Source organism: Vitis vinifera, chromosome 1 (assembly GCF_030704535.1).
Source record: "Vitis vinifera cultivar Pinot Noir 40024 chromosome 1, ASM3070453v1".
Lineage (NCBI taxonomy): Eukaryota > Viridiplantae > Streptophyta > Magnoliopsida > Vitales > Vitaceae > Vitis > Vitis vinifera.
The window spans coordinates 26,091,174-26,098,300 of NC_081805.1; positions in this window are offsets into that span (position 1 = coordinate 26,091,174).

A 7,127-nucleotide genomic window follows, 5' to 3' on the forward strand; every position below is an offset into this window, starting at 1 on the left:
TGGGTTCGAGACGGGTCACCCCCATCCCAATCCTGGCCCATTTTTCAAAATAATTCTCATCCCCGTCCCATTTAAAAAATTAAACGAAACGGGATGAGTATGATAAATTCTCATACTTGTCCTGCTCTGTTTAACTTTTTTTTTTTTTTGAATTTTTAATTTTTTTTAAATTACTTTTAAAATTTTTAATTACATTAAAATAAATATATTTTATAAAGAATTAAATAATTATATTTTTAAAACTTATTTTATTAAAAATATTTTATTATTATCTATATATTAAAAATAGTAAAATAAAAATTAAATTAAATGAATTTTAAAATTTAATTTTAGATATAATCAGGGTGGGGCGGGGCGGGATGGGACAAAGCAATACCCAAACCTGCTCCAGGTTTTAAAAAAATTCTCAAACTCGTCCCAAACCCGTTTATTAAAATTGAAACCCGTCCCATTAAGGGCGGAGCGGGGTGGGTACCTAAAAAAACTCGCCCCATTGCCAACCTTAATTTTGATTGTGTTTAGGTTTGCTATGACTAGTGCCTAGTCCTTTAAATAAAATAGAATACATGTTAAATGATATAATACATGAACTAATTTTCATGTCTTGTAATAGCGTTTAAGTTGTGGTTCAGGTACACAAAGTATCATTTCTTTGTGATTGTGTTTGAAATTTTTGTCTAGCATGCTATTAATAACAGAGTTTTGAGATCACCTTAGTTTACCTAAATATCCTCAATCAACTGATTAATTGTCATATTTCCCTCAACTTAACTAGTAGAGACCTTTTTAGGGGTTAGAGGGGTGCTACTTCTTTGAAGGTACCTTCCTGATAGGTAATCTGATCATTGGACCTAGATTCGAGTTTTTCATAGATAACTTTTCCAAAATTTAGGAGTCATTTCAAAGGTTTTGTTCTTATTTGATTTTCCCTTTAAAAAATAAATAAAAGTAAGTGAAGACTCTTAACTTTTTATAAAAATTAAAATTTTATTTTAATTAAAAACGAGTCTCGTCAATTGAGTGGAAATGCACGTTAAAAATACAATCCACACCTAAATCTCTATTTTATATATATTGTAATTTATCTTTTCACGCGGATGATTCAAATTGAAGGTCGTCTTCAAATTGATAAATTGTAGTTTTTTTCATTCATCCTTTCATTCGTTCATGTACAGAGTACATATAGAAGGTAATCACCATTCTAAGAATGGGAAATAATGATACAAGGAAAGAATGATATAAGGAAATAACAACTAATATCCTAATATCTCAATATTCCTAATATCTCAATATTCATAATATCTCAACTTTCCTAATATCTAAACATTCCTAATATCTCAACACTAAATGATATAAGGAAATAATGATATAAGGAAAGCATTCCTAATATCTCAACACTCTCTCTCAAGTTGGTGCATAGATGTCACACATGTCCAACTTGTCTAAAAATTTTGAGAACACTTGACTTGAGACAGCTTTGGTGAGAATATCGGCTAATTGATTTCCTGATCGAATCTTAGGCGATTCCACAATCTTATCATCCAACTTTTCCTTAATGAAGAATCTATCCACCTCGACATGCTTTGTACGATCATGTTGTACTGAATTATGAGCAATGTCACATGCAGCTTTATTGTCACAAAACAATCGGATTGGTTGCCTAGATAGGTAACCTAAATCCTGTAAGAGGAGTCTTAGCCATAATGCCTCACAAAGTCCTAGAGCCATACCTCTAAATTCTGCTTCTGCACTTGAACGAGCGATGACATTCTACTTCTTACTTTTCCATGTCACAAGATTACCACCTACAAAGGTAAAGTAATCGGATGTAGATCACCTATCATCCACTGCACCGGCCCAATCAACATCAGTATATACTTCTATACTCTGATGATCAACATTTTTAGCGAACAAAATCCCCTTCCCATGAGCATTCTTCAAATACCTCAAAATACGCATGACTGCATTCATATGTTACTCTCCAGGATTATGCATGTATTAACTCACTACACTCAATGCATAAGCAAGATCTAGTCTTGTATGAGCTAAGTACATTAATCTCCCCACAAGTCTCTGGTATCTTTCCTTATCGGTTGATACTTGATTAGGCTCAACACACAATTTCAAACCTTCTTCTATTAGTGTATTAACATGTTGACATCCCGACATTCCAGTCTCTTGTAAAAGATCTAAGGCATACTTTCTTTGAGACAGAAAAATTCCTTCACTTAATCAAGAAACTTCAATCCCAAGAAAGTATTTCAGAGGACCTAGATCTTTCATTTCGAATTCTCTAGATAAATAATTTTGCAGAGCTTTTCTTTCTTCAGGATCATTTCCTGTAACTACCATGTCATCCACATATACGATGAATGTCGTAATCTTACCATGTTGCTTTTTTAGGAACAAAGTGTGATCTGAATTACTTTGACGATAGCCAAAAGCTCTCATTGACTTTGCGAACCTTCCAAACCATGCTCTCGGGGATTGCTTCAACCCATAAAATGACTTCTTCAATTTGCACACCTTCTGACATTGCTTTTCTGACACCATGCATCCTGGTGAAAGATTCATATATACTTCTTCAGATAACTCGCCATGCAGAAAGACATTTTTCACATTGAACTGTTGTAATGGCCAATCTAGATTTGCAGTTAAAGACAGTAATACTCGAACTGTGTTGATCTTAGCTACAGGTGAAAATGTCTCTGTGTAGTCAATTCCATAAGTTTGAGTGTACCCTTTTGCTACCAGTCTTGCTTTAAATCGTTCAATACTACCATCTACCTTGTACTTCATAGTATAGATCCAACAACACCCAACTGGCTTCTTTCCTAGTGGACATTCTACGAGTTCTCATGTTTCATTCTTCTACAATGATTTCATCTCTTCATTCATAGCTGCTTTCCACCTTGGATCAACTAAGACTTCTTGCACACTGTTAGGAATAGCTACAGTAGATAATTGATTTACAAATGACTTATTTGATTAAGACAAACGATGGTTAGACACATAGTTGCTCATGGGATATTTGACTTTGGTAGACAATTCAGGTTCATATGTTGGTTTAAGAATACCTCTATTATGACAGTGTGGTAACCATTTCATGAATGGATCGGGTTCCAAATTAAGAACACCCTCAATAGACAACGATTGGTTTGGTGTTTCAGTGAAAACATATTTGGACCCAAATTGTTGACCACTCATATCCAACTCACCTGCTTCTTGGTTCACTAGTTCAAATTATCCAGATTCATCCTCCTCAGAGATATGATAATCATAATCGAGAGTCTGAATTTCCTTATGGTACTCCCCCTGAAGTTCAGACTCAGATGAAAAATACATCGAATCTTCATGAAACACCACATCCATTGTAATATACATTCGTCGAGTTGGAGAATGGTAACATTGATATCCCTTTTTGTGCAATGCATATCCAACAAACACACATTGCAATGCATGAGAAGTTAACTTGGTGTGTTGGTGTTTGTGTAGATGCACAAATGCCATGCAACCAAAAACACGAGGAGGTAGATTTGGGACGGTTGGGGCAACTACAACATTAGTAAGAGCTTGGAGAGGTGTTTGGAAGTTAATTGAGCTGGAAGGTACCCAATTGATCAAGTATGCGGCAGATGTGATTGCTTCTCCCAATAAGATATCAGTGTTTTTGCTGCTATCAATGAAGCATGAACAACCTCTAACAAATGCCGATTTTTTCGCTCAGCAACTCCATTTTGCTGGGGTGTATTGGAACAAGTAGTTTGATGAATGATGTCATGCCCTTCCAAATACTTTTGAAGATCAGAACTTTGATATTCTCCACCATTATCACTACGCAAAACCTAAACCTTTGCATTGTACTAAGTTTCAATCATTTTATGAAATTTTTTAAACAACAAGTTCACTTCATCTTTGGTCTTCATCAAGCATAATCATGTCATTCTGGTACAATTATCAATACAAGTAACAAACCAACATGAGCCACTCAAAGTTGGGACTTTAGATGAGCCCCAAACATCAGAATGTATAACCATAAAAGGAAACAGACTTTTATTCAAAATTAACGGAAACGAAGCACGATGGCTTTTAGCCAATTCACAAATATCACAACGGAAACCAGAAATATCACTATTTGCAAACAAACTAGGAAACAATTTTTTTAAATAACCAAAGGAAGCATGTCCCAAACGTCATTGCCACAATCAAATTTCAGACTTTTTTTTCTCCCCATCAGATCTATCTGCCATCAAGGCTTGTTGCAACTTATTTGAATCCTTTGACTGCAAGTCCAAGTAATAGAGTTTTTCCCGCTTAATACCACAACCAATCGTCTATCTTGTTTGGATGTCCTTAATCACACAAAATTCAGGCAAAAAAAAGACAATACAAGATAAGACTGTAGTGATTTGAGAAACTGACAAAAGATTATAATCTAAAGATGGAACAACTAAAACAGAATCCAAATTCAAAGTATCAGTAAGAGTTAAGGATCCTTTCCCAATGACTGAGGTTGTATTACCATTGGTTGTGGAAACAATTTTTTGTGAGGAAGGTCTAAGGGGTGAAACCTGTCTAGAATCAAAAGTCATATGATCTGTAGTACCTGAATCAATTATCCATGCACTATTAATAACAGGTGTAAAAGTATTTAAAAACTTACCACCATGATTTGTAGCGGTTACCAATGCAAAGACTTTCTCAACAACATTAGCCTCTATTTTTATTTCGGCAACAGTTGCAGTCAAGGTTTTCTTGGAATCCTTCTTCCATGGTTCAAACTCTCGGTTCCTCATTGTTTTCCTGGTCATACTAAGAGTCGTTGCTTTGAAATTGTGGAATATTCAGACTGGTGGGATCAGTCTTATTGCAGTGAGTGCATTTGAATGTTGACTTATCAATATTAGGGCTTGTCTTAGGATGGTTGATCGTTGTCGGACTACCATAGCGACAAAATATCCAGGATTTCAATTCCATGGTTTTGATACCATCTTCAAATTGATAAATTATAGTTTTTTTCATTCATCATTTCATTCGTTCATGTACAAAATATATATAGAGGGTAATCATCATTCTAAAAATAGGAAATAATAATACAAGGAAATAATGATATAAGAAAATAACAACTAATATCCTAATATCTCAACTTTCCTAATATCTCAATATTCATAATATCTCAATATTTATAATATTTTAATTTTTTTAATATTTAAACATTAAATGATATAAGAAAAGAATTATATAAGAAAAGTATTTCTAATATCTCAATTGGTCGAAGATGGTAGTCAATTGGAGGTAGAAAATTTCAAATCACGCAAGACATTTAAATCTTGAACAGAAGAATCGGCATTGATTTTCGTGGACCGGAGAAAAATAGAATTCAAAATAAAATAAAATAAAAATAACCCAGATAAATAAGTGGCTGAAAATTCAGCATTCATAGCCATGTGCTGTAAAAAGTTAAAAAGATTCCAAGAGACGAGCAACCAGAGTCCATTCATTAATGGATAAGATTCTTCCTGAGCCGTCGGTGCCTCCTTTCATTAAGAGCATATGAAAAAAAAAAAGTGCTCTCAGAAGGAAACATTTAATAATTGATCAAATGATCAAAATTTTGACGTTGATTTCTAGATCATGGAAAAGAGTCAAGCGAGGAGGAAAAGTCATTATGGTCTATGGAGAAGAGTCAAGCGAGAAGGTAAAGTCATTATGGTCTATGGAGAACAGTCAATTGAGGAGGAAAAGTCATTCTGCGTAGACCAAGACTCCAGACTCCACTTATATGGTTAACACCAATAAAATATTATGTGTTTATTGTTTAACTAAAAATATAACATGGGATAACATAGAGATGTGATAATTGTTCCATGGCCGCTAGGACTCTCCATGGATCCGGGGAGCTGATCGCCCCGTACAACCATCATTAGATAGAGATAATTGTTCTGACTGATCTCATCATTTATTATATTATATAATAATCTTAAGTTGCATTATGGATTATAAATTTATTTATTTTTCATTTATTTATTTTTTATATTATATATTTTTGCAAAAAAAAGAATTTTGGTTAAAAAATTAATATAATAATAAATATTATATTAATATATGTGTTAGTTATTCGTATTTATTTTACTAATAAATATTGTAATGAAAAAATAATTTTTATTTTAAATAAAATTGAAATTCAGTGGCCTTAATTATTAGATAAGAGAAAAGGGATTAATAATATATCTTCAATTTGAATTTGTTACCGGTTGATGGGTTGACTTCATTCAATCCAAATAGAAATACATTTTGATGGATTTGAGTCATCATTTTTTTAATGCTTAGATCGAGTTTAAGTTAAGTTCTCCTCCCAAACTTAAGTTAATATTTTTATTATTGGTAATTTATATTAATATATGTAATTATATTTTTATATGTTTTCCAAATAGGTATAAATGAAAATGCCAAATTTCATTATATTATGGTATAATTTCATTTTTTCTAAAAAGATTAATATTTTTTTCTTGTTAGCTTGAATGTTGTTTTATTTATTATTTAATTTCACTTTGTCTTACTTAATCCAAATTTAACTCATATTTAACCTAAATAACTCAAACTTAACCTTGTTTGAATAAAGTGAAGTTAGATCGGGGTCAAATTTGTAAAATAAGAAGTTATACTAAGAAATCAAGGCCTAATTTGAACATACTTAAAAGAAGTTAAAAATTCTTTTTAAATTTGGAGTGCATTTAAGGGTGATTCTAGAAAGTGTTTTTAGTATTTTTAACACTTGAATGATAAAAAATTTTAAATATTAAAAATATTAAAAACATTTCCTAAAAATACTATCAAATAGGCTATTATCAAGAACTCCTCTTATATATGTTTTAGTGAATTTTGTTCAAAAAACTTATGCTTATTAAAAAAAAAAATTATCCCAAATGAAGCATAAGATTGATGGCCTAAACACCAGTGCTTAACCAATTTCTGGTTTGATTAGGATTAACAGTAGCTTCCCAAAATTATTTTGGAATCACAGCAAGATTTTGTCTAATTCTTCCATCCGCAAAAATTGGTTTTTAGCTTCTAGCAGAAAAGCAAGAGGTTTGAAGACCAAGAATTGAGCAAGAATGATGAATGAT